The sequence below is a fragment of the Narcine bancroftii genome, chromosome 3 (assembly GCF_036971445.1).
Source record: "Narcine bancroftii isolate sNarBan1 chromosome 3, sNarBan1.hap1, whole genome shotgun sequence".
NCBI classification, from domain to species: domain Eukaryota; kingdom Metazoa; phylum Chordata; class Chondrichthyes; order Torpediniformes; family Narcinidae; genus Narcine; species Narcine bancroftii.
The window spans coordinates 59,179,241-59,196,020 of NC_091471.1; positions in this window are offsets into that span (position 1 = coordinate 59,179,241).

Genomic DNA, 16,780 nt, shown 5'->3' on the forward strand with positions numbered 1-16,780 from the left:
TTTGCCTTTTGTCAGTGAGGTGGGCTCTGCGGTCTTCTTCAAAGGAGGTTGCTGCCCGCCAAACTGTGAGGCGCCAAGATGCACGGTTTGAGGCGTTATCAGCCCACTGGCGGTGGTCAATGTGGCAGGCACCAAGAGATTTCTTTAGGCAGTCCTTGTACCTTTTCTTTGGTGCACCTCTGTCACGGTGGCCAGTGGAGAGCTCGCCATATAACACGATCTTGGGAAGGCGATGGTCCTCCATTCTGGAGACGTGACCCTACCAGCGCAGCTGGATCTTCAGCAGCGTGGACTCGATGCTGTCGACCTCTGCCATCTCGAGTACTTCGACGTTAGGGATGTAAGCGCTCCAATGGATGTTGAGGATGGAGCGGAGACAACGCTGGTGGAAGCGTTCTAGGAGCCGTAGGTGGTGCCGGTAGAGGACCCATGATTCGGAGCCGAACAGGAGTGTGGGTATGACAACGGCTCTGTATACGCTTATCTTTGTGAGGATTTTCAGTTGGTTGTTTTTCCAGACCGCACGGATGGCAGTCTCTTCAATCTGAGGCGCCTGCAAGCTCACACCAAGACACAAGAGAAACTTGTCCGTGAACTACTCTTTGCAGACGATGCCGCTTTAGTTGCCCATTCAGAGCCAGCTCTTCAGCGCTTGACGTCCTGCTTTGCGGAAACTGCCAAAATGTTTGGCCTGGAAGTCAGCCTGAAGAAAACTGAGGTCCTCCATCAGCCAGCTCCCCACCATGACTACCAGCCCCCCAAAATCTCCATCGGGCACACAAAACTCAAAACGGTCAACCAGTTTACCTATCTCGGCTGCACCATTTCATCAGATGCAAGGATCGACAATGAGATAGACAACAGACTCGCCAAGGCAAATAGCGCCTTTGGAAGACTACACAAAAGAGTCTGGAAAAACAACCAACTTTGCTACATAATATATTGTTGACCTGCTGAATTTCTGCAGCTTTGTGTTTTTACTTTAGAGAAGGAGGATTGGATGCCACATTGGATGTTTTATATTCCATCTTTATAGAGGGAAACGGAAAGGATGTACAATAAATTTCCCAGTTCTATGGTGCTGGAATAGGAAACTTTATTAAGGTAATTAATATCCTCAATCTAGTGAGAAAGAAAGAAGGATTTGCCTTTAGGATATTGCAGGAGAATGTAGTTTCCAGAAGTGATGCGATATTTCTGACCTTAACTTACTTAGCTCCATGACTAATACATTTCTAAAAATAAAATCAGTTAAAAGTAACATATCTGAGGGTATCCCTGTTCATGTTATCTATCTTTTCAATTACATGCAGAATGATTTTGAAAATGCTTGGCTATATAGTTTAAATTCAGCATTTTCAAATAAAAATATATTACAAAAATACTCTGAATCATTTTAATGTGTTTGAACAATGATTGCACTGTATGCATGTTCACGCTTGTTGGTGTCTATAATAGTGTGTGTGTGTGTGTGTTTGTAGTGTGGGGGAATGTGTGTCCAGTGAAAGTGAGCAGCATTAGCTAATCAATGTACCTTAAACCAGGATGTCTATTGTATTTTATGGATCGGGAAGAATTTATTGGTATCAATAAGAATGATATGGCAAGATAGCTTCATCTTTTTCAAATGAAGAATAAAACCTTATATTGTGATATCCAGCTTGTCAACCCATCCAGTGGCCTCCAAAGATACCAGTGTAAAAAATTAGATGCTTACTGAAACAGATTTTAAGCTGTGTTTAATGGCTTGAGAATCATTGGAAAGGGAAATCAAGGCAGTGGTGAAATTTTCTTCTTTACATTGGACAAATTTCATCAGATAATGGATGCATATCCAGGGCATTGATGTTGACTGTAGTTTCCCATAAAAGCCTCCAATGGTGATGTTAAATCAAGAAATTGGTCTTTTGTCGATCTCCCAGAGGATATTGGCTTTGCAATGAACGGCTACTGGAACAATGAGGTCAAAACTTGTAGATGTTCAATCAGAATAAAGATAAGGGTCTCTCGCTGTCATCTATGAGTGACAGCCGCAGCACTTTGAAGCAAAATGGTACCCTGCAGCAAGGTCTCCAGGGGCCAAAACTGTGAAGCTTTTTTTTCTGGCAATGCACCTCACGATGTGGGTTCAAGTTTCTGGAGCAAGATCCCACACATTTTTGCTTTCTGGCTATTTCTTTCAGAGGAATTTTGGGGATTTTGAACAATTCATACTTCATGAAAGGGATTCTCAAATCTTTTTTTTATATTTTAATGCTTTTGTAATTGTAACATTTTAGACATACAGCATGGTAACATGCCCTTTAGGCCCTTGAGTCCATGCCGGCAAAATATCACCCAAGTCACCAGCAACAATGGTACAATTTTTGTTTTAAAAGCTGGGAGGAAACTGGAGCACATGGAGTAAACCCACTCAGACACAGGGAGAACATGAAGACAGACAGTGCCAGATTTGAACCCCAGTTGCTGGTGCTATTACAGTATTATGCTAACCGCTACATTAACTGTGTTGTCCCTAAAACCAAAATCTTTATTTGTTTACTCATGCCTTTCCTGGATTTAAGGGTAAGTAAAGTTGAAGCCCCTCAGTAATAGCTTACTGATAAATAATCCAACATTCTAAAGACACATGATCATAGAGGTAACTGCAAAAAGCCAACATTGTAAATGAATTAGTAGAATATACTAGAATATATAGAGGGGAGATTTCACTGAAGTAACTGGTGTGGTCTTGAGTTCAAAGGGTAGACAGTGAGAATGCAATTTTACAAAAAATTCTTGATTAAAACCTGAGCAATATACTGCCTAATAAAGATTAATGTTCTTAGTACATCTAACCATATTAATTATTATCTACAGAAACCATTCACATCATAGTCATCTTTTTTAAAAAGGAGGGTATTAGATTTACAGAGTGACCATGCATGAGCAACAGCTTTAATCACTTTGAGTGACCACACACATTTAAAGTTGGACCCAGAACACATTCTGCCAAGTTGCGGAAAGGCCAGTGATGGTACAGAGCTAAATGTGATTAATGTATTTGACCTACTGCTGTCATCACCCCCAATTGTGTCCAAAAGTTAGTGTGGATAAAATATAAAAGTTGACATGCCATAGAGATACCTTAATGGCTTAGTATTGAGCTACAAAAAAAAACAGGAAATTGCTGTGAATGAGAAAATAAATTTTCTAAGAAAAGATACAATATATTAGTGATATTAAATATTCTACAGTAGCACAGATGGCCAAGAAAGTATATCATGGAGATGTTTAATGCGATGGAGAATTTTCCTGGGGTAAGTCATGAAAGTTGTTTGTGGTCATCCATTTAAAATCAGCACAAAGCAATTAGGGGAAATGCCTTTACATCAAATTAGCTAGAGCACAGTGCACTTTGCTGCAAAGAACAAATTAAGCATGTATCACTCTATCTTTTAACTGTTTGACAGACAGATAGATATGAGGTCATGGCATAATCCGGGACTGATTGGGCTAAATGATCTGCTTCCAGGTGTGTTATTTTTCAGGTTTAACATTCACACTTTTAATGTGTTTACATCAATCAAAAGGGTGAAATGGTTTCAGTTCTCCAGTCATATTTCTTCCTTGATTGATTGTTCTGTTGCTTTGCATAATTAGCAGGAAAACCTATATCACAATGTTGATTAATAGAGGATATTCTGAACATATGGACCTGTATTTCACCATGGGTTGGTGCCTCAATGTTAGTAGGAGGAAAAAGTCAACAAACTGGTGTTAAAAAAATAGCATACCAGAAGAATAAATAGCGAACAAATCCAATCTAGTTAATTAGTGCTCCATCTAATAGCACTGGTGATGGAAGGTGCCATTGACAGGCCATTCAGTTGGCACTTAATCTCCAATAACCTTCTTAGCATTTCCCACTTTGGAATTTTTCCAGGATAACTCGGTTCCAGATCACTCACATCACACACTTGGTACATAGGACTGTACATGAGAGGATAGCTGATGGTGACTGTCCCTGACACCAAGGCAACAGTGCACATGGATTCAAGGAGGCCTGATAAAACTGAACTCAAAGGGAATGGGGGTTCTTCCCACAAGTAGTCAGGACGTGCTTTTAGATAAGGTGGAGGCTGAGATGGTGACAGTTGCAATAACTGCAGGGGGGGGCAGTGGTCCTCCCACACCATGATTCTGATTTACCTACATATATGTTAAAATGCTCAAAATTTTAAACATTGTTATGACTATTTTTTTAACCTGTTGCTTGCTTGGTTTTGACTGATACAAGTTTGTTATTCAGTCCCCTGATTGTGGCTGCAGGAATTCCCCAACCCTTTTCTGTTGCTTCAGCAATGATCTTTGTTCCACCATAAGATCAGGAACAAGAATGTTGATGATTGCATAATGTTCAATTTAATTTACAATTCCTTGGCAAATTCATGCCTGCATGTGGCAAAATCCAAGCAACCCTTTGATGATCATAAGATTGAAAATCAGTTTATTGTAATTTTTTTTTAGTGACAAACCTGGTGACTTAATAGTGGCCACTTAACTCACCACCACTGGAATTACAAATATTCACAATTTGTATGAATATACAATATACTTCACTAAGGTGTACAGGAAGGTTCCTTATTACATGGAATATAGAACATAGAAATCTACAGCATAGTACAGGCTCTTTGGCCTACAAAGTTGTACTGACCTAATAACCTACTCGAACAACTGTGCAAAATTTTCCTACTGCATAATTCTCAATTGTTTTCAATTCCATGAGCCTATCTAATAATCTCTTAAAAAGATCTATTGCACCTGCCTGCAACACCATTGCCAGCTGTGTGTTCTATGCACCCTTAACTCTTTATGTGAAAAACTTACCTCTTTGATCGTTCTTCTACTTAATCCCAAGCACCTTAAAACTACATCCCTTCATGTCAGCCATTTCAGCCCTGGGAAAAAAAAAGCCTCTGGCCATCCACATGATCAATGCCTCTGGTCATCAGATTTATCTCTCCAATCCAGGCAGTATCCTTGTAAATCTCTTCAGCACCTTCTCTATAGTATCCACATCCATCCTGTAGCTAGGGACATGTACTTAACATAATGTTCCCATTGGAGTCTAAACAAGGTCTTAGATAACTGCCACATTACCTCATGAAGTTGCCTCACAAACTATTAAGCCTCAGAAAAAGAGGTGAAGCACAAAAGTTTTTTTGGAGAAAAATAGAATTAATAAACTTGAACATTATGCAAAACATTACTTAAATTTTGATTAGATTTTTTAAATTTAGAAATACACTATGGTAACAGGCCATTTCAGCCCATGGGACCTTATCACCCAATTACACTCAAATGACCAAATCACAGAATTCTCCTGACAATTCGGTTGACTTACTACAGTAGATATAGAGGCAAAGAAGAACGAAGAAGAACCTGTCAGGAAACAAATAGTTAGTGCCTACTGCTGCTTGGGAAAAGAAGACTGAGAAATGATGGAATAAAGGCTATTAAATTGTTGAAAATGTTGGCATGAATATGTTTTTACTCTGTGTGAAAAACCCACCAATACAATATAGATTAAAAAATATATTCGTGAATTTGCAAGTAATTAAAGTGAATGATATAGATTCATGTTAGAGGAGGATGGACAAGCATATGAGGGAAAGATAATACACTGAAAATAAGGAAAGCTCAAACTTCAAGTGTAACAGGAAAGGATTTGTTGGGCTGCTTGGATTGTTTCTGTGCTATATTTTCAAAGTAATACATTCTCATCCTATGTATATAATCAATTGCAAAGCATAGCCAGATGTTTCACTTACTAACACATGCCAACAACAGTTTGCATGTTCATAATACTCTATCAGCTCTAGAATAACAACACAATGTCTGTTCTTGCTCTTTCAGCTGAGATGTCACTGATGCCTGAACAACTGTAGCATGGCATATGACACATTCTCTTTACACCCAGACCTCTAAGGAATTATCAAGAACATACGTATGGAATAGCAATGCCACAATTCAACTCACATCGTTTCAGTTTTCTGCTCTCTTAACACTTACTCCTTTTCTTCCACATGATCTGGCAAGGAAATATTAGCTTGCTTCCCAAAAAATATAATTTCATAGCAATTTGGGGATCCAACATTTTAAATATTTCAGTTCTTGTTTGAAAAATCTTTGCATTTGACCAAGGGAAGACAGGAAATAATGCAACTATAATATACAATAAAGGCTTGAAGTGTGCTCCATGATTCGTGATTATGCAATGTATTGTAAGTGCTGCTGAGCTCTCCATCAGTATTTCGAAATGACCTATTTGACCAACTAAATTCAAACCACTGTGGTGCAGAAACATCGCCTTTGTACATGGGCTTGAATCATGCTTATGGCCAGCTGGTTGTGCGGCAGGATAATACTGCTTGGTTTCAGTGGAGCAGTTCATGATGGATTGCTGCTCCTATGTACTGCAACACAGAAGTAGGAACTGCACTGGAGGTCTGAAGCCAGTGCCTTCAATCTCCTGCTCCATTCCTGGATTCACTATTCACCCTTAAATTGAGAGCAATCCCATTTTTGATAGGGTTGGTGATCTTCATAAATAAGGTGGTTTGTCATTTTTCCCTTCACTGATACATTAAATCCCCTGTTTTCTTGAATTCAAGCAATCAGCAAGCAACTGTAATATGAAACTGCAGAAAATGAATAAGTAAAAAACAATGGGTTTATAATTGGCATGCCTCACCATTAGTTCACCAATCAGGCAACACGTAGTCTCAAGCAACTTATCTGGCATATAACAATCTACACAGGTACCAGATACCCGGGGTTTTACTGTACTACGATTTTTATCAATGAACAAAAGTAAAGTGTTTTTTAATAACTTCTTTATTTCTTTTCCTTTTTTTTTCATTTCTTTAAATGGATTCCAACTATTTCTAAATGTCTCTGATGAACAAAAGGTCTTCTGACATTATGGCTAGTGGAAGATCATTTTGACTTCAGATCATGCCTTTTGAGACCTTGTTGCCATGTGCAGACTGCTCCGTTGGTTAGTCATAGCAGCAATGTCTCCGGAAGGATGTGTGCCACAGAAGGCTGAGGTATCTAGTAGATTAAGATGCTCAACACACCATGCCTTCAGTTTGCGAGTGCTTAAGGTTTGTTTTTGCTTTAATAAAGGTCACCTTAATTACAAATCCTCAATCAGGATTTTTTTTTCTGATTTTGTTGAAAAGTCAGCCTAATACATGTTGCCAAAGAAACCAAATGTTCTTCTTTACGAATAACAATTCTTTTTTGTTTGATGTAGATATTAAATATCAAAGGAAGTTCAAGCGAAAGGAAGCAATGCTAAAAATGCTCAGTGGGGCAGGAAAATCTGTGGAAAGTGAAATGGGTAACGATATGGGGCAGCACTGTTGGTGTAGCTGTTAGCTCTACTCTGTTATAGTGCCAGCAATCTGGAGAGGATTTTAAGCTCCACGCTGTCTGTAAGGAGTTTGTACACTCTCTCTACATCTATGTGGGTTTTCCCTAGGGGCTCTCACAGTTCAAAACGTACCGGAGGTTGTAGGTGAATTGGGTGTGATTGGGTGGCACAGGCACATGGGCCAGAAGGGCTTGTTACTGTGCTGTATGTCTAAATATGCATTAAAGATCTTCCAACAGGACTGGAGAAGGGCAAAGTAGGAAACAAGCTTTATAATGATGAACATAGGCAGAGAAAATAAAAACAAATGACTCTGTGACAGTATCGAAGCCAGGAGAGGTTTCCTTGCAAAGGAATGATATTGCAGGGAAATTGCAGAATCATTATCTGAAATTGCTGAACTCAATATTAGATCTTGAAAAGTGTGAATAACATAATGGGATGATAAGAACCTTTTCCTTCACCTTACTTTGAGCTGAAGATCAGAGTGGGATGATGAATAATGTGACCAGAATGGAATCTGGGGCACTTTTTGTGGACAGAATTGAGATGTTCCATAAAATGGTTGTCCAATCTGCACTTGGACTTTTTGGTGTAGAGGACAATACTGCAAAGTAAAAAATGTGGAAGTCAATCATTGTTTTCACCTAGAAAGAATATTGGATAAGTGAATGTGGGAAAAAAAGGTCATAAAGGAGCAGGTGTTCTACTAATGTATAGTAGATCATTTATTTTATTTATCCATTTTTTCTTCTTTCTTTTTGAAAGGCAGTGGTACATGCCAAAATCCCTTTCCATTGGCTCTTCTATTTGCTTGGTGATTATCCTTTTAGCATGAACTGTGATGGTGAATGGTATTTAGTTATAAGACCAGAAAATGTTTGTTCAGATCCATTTCCCAAGAAAGGTCACTGCAGCCTTACAGCATCATTTATTTCTTAAAGTGATCATTCTGCCTCATCGTTGTTTCCGCTGAGATCAGCTATATCAAGGCAAACCAGGAAATCAAATTTTCATCACCTATATTTTTAAGTGTTTATTGTGAAATAGATTTGTTCTTTAATATTGGGATAACATATTTATTAACATTGAATATGAACAAACTGAATAATAAGTTTCATTTGAAATAATATAATTAATTCGACTGAAATTTGTCTTATAAACTTTATGATTATTTACTATCTGCAAATTATTTGACACTTACTTTATGCACCAGGTTAACATTCTCCTGTTTGCATCAGAAGGTTCTCATTTCTGGCATGAACACGCGAGTATCAAAAATGCACATGATACAAAATCTGTGGCTGCGGATCTAACCAAAGAAGTTGGCCTAAGAGAAAGGTTCTTCAGTGTCGGGGCAATGAAACACTTGCTACCAATAATGGTGTAAATTCACAACTGCTGTCCCTTGCAACACAGCAGCCTAATTTGTAGCATAGGAAATCACAGTTTGGTTACAGAAAGTTGGACCCTATATTTTATGGGGTGGCTGGCCTCTTTAATTTATTCTGTTCAGGTTCTATGTGACAAAAGAAAACCTTCCACTCTAATGTACAATGCATCAAGTGGGTCAGTTATTGAAAATATACTTTTATTATCTGGAAAAATGAAAATGAACTTTTTCAGAATGCTGCAGACTAAATACTTATTTTACATGAATTTCTGGAGAAACAGCACATCATGCGGCATTCTTGATGTAGCCAAGAAATAGATACATAACCAAGGTTTTGTGCATTAGCCCTTCATCAAAGTATGAGCTAAAAGCACATGAACAAAATAGGGGAGAGAGGGGCAGGGGGAGGAGCATAGGGGTCATAGGTGGATAGGGGTGGGAAGGCAAAGAGAATAAAAGCTGTGAAGTGATATGGGGAAGGGGTATCTCTGAATGTAAAAGATGGGGATATCGGGGTGGGGGAATGGAGAGTTGGGGGTGTGGAGGGTTGAGGATGTTAGGTTGGAGAGTGGAGATGGAAGGTAGGGGAGGTCAGGGAGGGGAGAACAAGGATCGAGGAGTCAGAGGGGAGTCCAATGATATGGCAGTGGGAAGAAAGGAGGAGCTCATAGGGGTCTGGGGGGGGGGGGAATGAGATGAGAGGGTCTGAATACCAGGGACCTGGGAAGAAATGGAGAGATCAAAGGAGTAGATGGAGGGTGAGAATGGAAAGATGTGAGGGAAAATACCAGTAAGATTGGCTTGCAGTCCTTTCATTGCTGCAATTCAGGAATGACATGAGCTCAGGATATCTGATGAGTGTCTTTCACTGTGGATTCAGTATGGCCATAAAGAACAGGGCATCAGTGTTCAGAAAAGTATATGCTGAATATCACAATGGATATCAGTGTGCAAGGCATCTTGGAACTTTTCTTCTCAGGCCATTTTTAATACAACTACCTATTATTAATTGGACATAAACTGTGATTTCTTTAATCCACTGTCCTGTAACATGATAACATATCTTTCTACTTTGCTCTGATATGGCCATATCAATTTTCATCCTATTTATAAATAGATTAGTACCAAACATGTGTTTGACTTCAATCATTTTGAAAGTTGAAGATGAAAAGATCGTTTAATTTTTGATCAGTAATTAAAAGAGTATAATCATTTACCCTGTATGATGTTTTTAACTTTATTCTTGAAGTTAGTGTTCATTATCCTGGTGTTAAAATGTTTTGGGGATTAAGCAGGGAAAGGGCAAATGATCTGATGATGATCTGGCAGGCTGCACTATCAGGTAAGTGACCTTTAGCTGTCTGCATTCTTCTGCCTCTGGGTTTTGATGCCAGTAAACTGAAGTACCATGTCAAATGGTAGTTTACCTTTTTTTGAAAGCCCTGAGACACTGTTATTGTATATGGAAGCGGTTATACAGCCCCAATCCAGTTATTATTTTTCCAATTGTCTACATACCTGTAGCCTGTAAAGATGGTAACTAGCCTGTAAAATGGTTACTGTATATGTAAGCGGTTATACAGCCCCAATCCAGTTATTTTCTTCCAATTGTCTACATATCTGTAGCTTGTAAAGATGGTAACTAGCTGGTAACTAGCCTCTAAAATGGTTACTGTATATGTAAGCGGTTATACAGCCCCAATCCAGTTATTTTCTTCCAATTGTCTACATATCTGTAGCTTGTAAAGATGGTAATTAGCTGGTAACTAGCCTGTAAAGATGGTAACTAGCCTGTAAAGATGTTAGGTTGGTAACATTATGGTAGTCTTTCTCCATAAACAATTGCTGATATGAGGTGGTGATCAAGTTTATTCAGGCAATGTAATAGCTTTTGGTACTAGCAATGGAAAGAGAATAAAAATGAAATAACTTGCTGGATCTGTACAATGCAGAGCATAACTGTTGCCAGAAAACTGGAATAAAATGAAATACCTCACTGGTCATCATCTATGGAGAGAGGAAAATTGAGTTAGTGTCATATGTGGGTGATTGACATCAAAATTGGGCTCATTAGATCTAGTCTAGTTTGTTTTCTGTTGTAGCATGTTATATATGTAGAGGAGAATTAGTTTAGAGAATTCCATGCATAGATAAAATTTATTTCAAGGAAAGCAGTCAAGTACCACAGAGGGTTAAACAAATAGCACTTGTTTATGTTCAACCAGCACAATTAAAGATTGCAAGAGGAGAAGAAGATGAAACAATTGGAGGATAATTGTATGTAAGGAAATCATTTTGAAAAGAAATGGTCAAATTTCTTTCTCCATCCTTGAAAATAAAACCAAAGTCTGGCAATGCATCACAGAATAACAAAAGATATAAAAGAAATTAGAGAATTGTGTGACCTATCTGTCATCCCTGTTCCCAAAGAAAAAAAATCTCCATAAATCAGATAACTATGGAAAAGTCAACCCAACATTCATAAAACATGCATTTCTAAAGGTCATAAAATTAATAATCATTAAAATTAATAGCAACTTTTCTGTCTTAATCTTGTAATCCTGACTAAAACCAGCAGAATACCACAGAGCAAGATGATACTCCAGCTTTGTTAAATGGTATAAATCAGGAATTGTAAATAACTGATTTTGATAACATCCAGTGCATCTTTTGAATACAAATAGAGCTACCATTATGAGCTCTGGCTGATATTTCTATTCTAAAATTGTTGCATCATTTGATGATACTACCTTTCAGATGTTGGAGCGGCATGACTGGCGTAGCAGTTAGAGCAATGCCTTTACAGCGCCAGAGATCAGACCAGGGTTAAAATCCCATACAGTCTGTAAGGAGTTGGTAGATTCTCTCCATATCTGCATGGGTTTTCCCCAGGGGCTCTGGTTTCCTCCCAACATTTGAAACATGCCAGGGGTGTAGCTTAATTGGGAGTAAATTTGGCAGTACAGACTCATAGGCCAAAAAGGCCTGTTTGCTGTATGTCAAAATTTTATATTTTAATTTTAATTTATTTTAAATTTAAAAATCTTGTATAGATGGAGATATGGATGCAACTCAAACAATTATTTGTCTTTTTTTTCAAAACAATATTTGTTTAATGTTACAAATAATACCTTTTTCTGTTATTATTAGATTAAGGCATTCTTGGTTGATAAATTGGGTCCGAATTTTATATTACCTAGACAGAATGAATTAGAATTATTGATTTGTGAGGGTGGTTTGAATAATTTTAATTCAGTGATATACAAATGACTTCAAAAACAAGCTCCTAAGTTAGGAATTCATAATTCAAGATTAAGATGGGAGGTTGATTTAAATAGATGAATAGATAAAAATGATTGGATGTAATTATGTAAAGAATATATGACCAAAATTATCAATGTTAGGTATAGACTGATTCAATATAATTTTTTGCATCATTTATACTTAACTCCTCAAAAATGTAAGAAGTTAAATCCAATATTATCAGATTTATGTTTTTGATGGGGTCAGGGAGTTGGTTCATTTTTGCATTCTAGTGTCCTAGAGAAAAAACTTTTTGGTTAGAGGTAGGAAATTTTTTGGAGAAAATGTTAGGGGGTTAAACTCCCACAGGATCCGATGTTATTTTTGTTAGGCAATATTAAAGTGGTCAGACCTAAATTAAGGTTAACTATGTATCAAATTGAATTTGCTTTTAGCTGTTTCTAGGAAGTGCATAGCCATTACTTGGAAATCAGATACAGATTTAGGGATGGAAAGATAGTATGGGGAATTGTGTAGTTGTATTCGACTTGAGAAAATAACAATTTATATAATAAGTATCATTTTTTTTTAATATGGAGCCCATACTTACAATATGTTGGTTTGAAAATTTGAACAACTCTCTGAAAGCCCATCCTGTTGGTAATGCCCAGCTCCATTATTATTAGAATTGAAACTTTATATTTGCTTTACATTCTCCCAGCTCTTTCTTTTTTTCCTTTCTTTTCTTTTTTCTCCAGGGTAAATTCATCAACCTTGTACTCTTGGAGCAATACATGCATATAGGACAGAATTGAATTCTCTTCTCTATATCCACTTTCAGTGTCATGTGTTGGATCTGTAAATCTAATGTTGAATGCTTATTTATTCATCCACTTTTCACCTTTCATGAGTCAACTGAATAAATGCAGCTGAGCAACACTTAAAATGAAAAAAAAGTCCTTATATTTATACAGCAAATTTCACATCCTTTATATGCCTCAAAGTGTTTTAAATGAATATGATCATTTTGAAATGTAATTTTGAAATTTGAGTACACTGATGGTTCATTCAAAGCAAATCAAACAAGTGACTCTGTGGTAAATACACAAAATTGTTGGAGTAACTCATCTCATCCCATAGCATCATGGAGGTAAAGATATACACGTACAGGGTTCAGTTTCGGGACTCCCATCATAAGTCAAAATTATCGTACCTTTTCTGAAAATCATGAGATTTGCCAAAAAATGCAAGATCTCACCAAAGAAAGATGAGATTTGCTGATAAAAACACGAGATTTGCCAAAAAAAACCATGAGATATTGCAAAACAATGCGAGATTTCCTCAAAAAATGTGAGATTTCACCAAAAGAAATATGAGAACAGAACCATCATAACTTTGAAATATCATTTGTCGGGCCATCATAAATAGGGGTCTATCTGCATAACCAACCTTTCATCAAAAAAGCAGGCAGATTCCTGAATAAAAAGGTAGAGGGAGGAGGAAAAAAGAGCTAGGGAGAAGAAAATAAGCCAACAGCCAAGAAGTCATAGGTGGACAAGGATAGAAGGGCATGAGAGAAAACCTGAGAATTGATTGAGGGAGGGAGGGGGTAGCTTTGTGAATGCAGAGTTGGAAGAAAGGAGACAGGTATAGGGATAAAAAGTGAGACAAAGAGAGGGGAACTGGAGGAAAGGAGACATGGGGAGAGGGAATAAGATAGATGTGGGGGGTGGGGTGGGCTAACTGAAACTGGAGTAGGGTACCCCAGATGGAATAATGGGTGCTGATTCTCCAATTTGTGTGTGCTCTTTGTTGGGCAGTGCATAAAACCATGGATAGGCATGTTGGCATGGCAATAGGGTGGGGAATTGATATGGATTGCCACTGGAAGATACCCACTATTACAGCAGGTAATACAACAGAACACAAAAGCTCAAAGAAGTGATCTCCCAGTCGATGTCTAGTCACACCGATGCAGGGATGCTGGATGAAGTAGATGACCCCTGATGATTCACGTGAAGTGTTGCTTCACTTGTAAGGACTGTTTGAAATCCCAAAGGGTGGTGAGGGAGAAGGTGCAGCATTTTCGGCAATCATAGGGCTAAATCTATGTCTCATTTCCTCCATGTAAATCTTTGCCTCTTATGGACACTGCAGGACTAGCTAAGTTTCTCCAGTGATATTGTGTATTTACTACAATCACAACGTTTGCAGACATTGTGGTTTCACTCCAAATGACTATATTTGTATTGGTGATTTGATTAAGGAAAACTATTGGTCATCTCTACCTTTTGGACATTGTTGTGGGATCTTTGACCTGCACCTGAACAGGCAGACATATTATCTGCAAGACACTAAATCAATGTATGATTTAACAGGATCAGAAAATTGAAAATTATTCTCTAATGAACATATCACTTGAAAGTTGATGTTCTTTTTTGCTATACACCCCATTCACATCATTCTCAGAAATGGTGTCATCACAGTTTATTTAAGTTAATCTAATGTGCTTCCTAAATGGATCCATTCTGCCCAATTGTTTTACTGCCTCATCAGTTAAATATTATTGATTACGCTGGAAATAAATCATAGAAGTGGTATGATGGCAAACTATGCACTTCTCTGCACACCTGAAAAAAGTAACTTAAAGAATTTAAAGTCTTGATGTGAAAAGAATTAATGTTACATCAAAGTTAATGTTGGTATTCAAATGATTGGGATTTAACTTGCATGTTAAAGTAGATGACAAATTTAAGAATCTCAACTTTCAAGTTTGCATGCAAAAGATATAATGGATACATTTCTTTATAACCATTTTTGTTCTCTTTTAGATAATTCTGAAGGACTATGTAAGGTCACAAGCAAAATTCATATGTATCTTCAAATGCTATGTTCTTCATTTAGCAACTCTACCTTTTCAGTGTCGTAGCATGTCAGATTGTGGAACAGGAAGTATTCTGTTACTCAGAGGTTTACTGGACTATCTGTGAATGTCATAGGTGCTCTGTACAAGCTGATGATTTTAATTTATTCACAAGCAGAAAATTTAGAACTGGCCATTTATCTCTATTCAGTGTTCTTATATTACCTTAACATATGGTTACATTTGAACAGGTCAATATCTCACTCAAATACTTTCCCTTCATGAGCTTGTGGATTGATGATTCACTGACTTTTCAACAAGGTGTAGGGGGGAGGGGTGGTGGAGGAATATTGACGGTTATGTCTATTTTATAGCACATTCAACAAAATTGCAATTCAGTCCTTAAAAAGCCCGCTGAAAGTATTTGTCTTATAACTTCATCATTATGGAAAAAATATTTGAGGTTATGAGGTAGGAAGGTTTTTTTATATAGGTATATATGGGACGGTATCTTCCAATGTTCTATGTTTTATGTTCTATGCACTTGTTTCTATCAGTTTAGATTAACTAATGATTAGGAGAAAAGATCCTACATTTATAACGTACCTTTCAGAATGCTACAACATGCCATCAAATAACTTATTAAATGAAGTCACTGTTGCATAGAGGAAATGTGGCAACTGAATCATGTGCTTACCAACAAGACTGGTTTAACAAGCAAAAGACTTGTTTTCTAATTGTTGGCTAATGGCACATTAGGAAACATCATTTTCAAAGGATGCTCGCATTTTTCTCCATCAGATTGGACTTCCAACAATGCAGTGCTCCGTCAGAATTATTAGTCTATGTTGTGAACAAAACCACTAGGATGTGGCGTTGAAATATGACTTTCGAGCTCAGAGATGTCTGTGCTGCTGTCTAGCTTTTTTTCATACAAAATCAATTCATACTTTTTGAATCTGAATTTATAATTTAGGCTTGTTGAGAAGAGCATTCACTTCCCCTTGTTCAGATGAGGTTTAGAATTGTAAACGTGCTTCCTAATTTTTATGGTATATACTGTAACTGTGCTCAAATAAAAAAGCCCTGATGCAGGTTCCCTCAATTTTAGTCACAATAAACATGTTATTTGATGATTTGTGGTATGGTTGCTTGTGACATAGATAAAATTGATGTTATATTGGAAGTGTATTAATCTTTTTAATCATCAAGACAATAAATAAATGCCATCATGTGGCATTTCTGAGACTGTTTTAACTTGATAGGATAGTATACAAATACAATTCCAATGGTTTGTCATTCATTTACTTATCACTAGAAAACTGTTTTAATTGTTCAAATAACATCTGTTTATGAAATCTTTGTATTTCTTTAAAAAAAACATATGGCTCAATCAGATATAGAATTTTATAGAGCGCTAATTCTAATTTAACTTAGGCTTTCAAATTCTAAGGTATTCAAAATCCTGAGGGGTATATATAGGATAGCAAGCAGGCTTTTTCCCCCCTCAAAGGTTTGGCATGACAAGAACTCAGGACATGGGCTAAGGGTGAAAGCTGAAATGTTTAAGGGTACCATTAGAGGGAACCTCTTCAAAGAATGGTGTGAGCGTGGAACAAACTGTCACCAGAGGTGGTGAATGCAGGTTTGATTTCAATATTTAAGAGAAGATTGGATGTGCATGAATGGGAGGATAAGGATGTGTACAGTCCAGGTGCAGGTCAATTAGACTAGGTAGAAAAAAATACTTGAGCAGTGACTAGATGGACTGAGGGGCCTGTTACTATGCTGTAGTGTCCAATGGTTCTAATTTCAATAATAGCATATGACATGTTGATATGACAATCTTAATTGATTG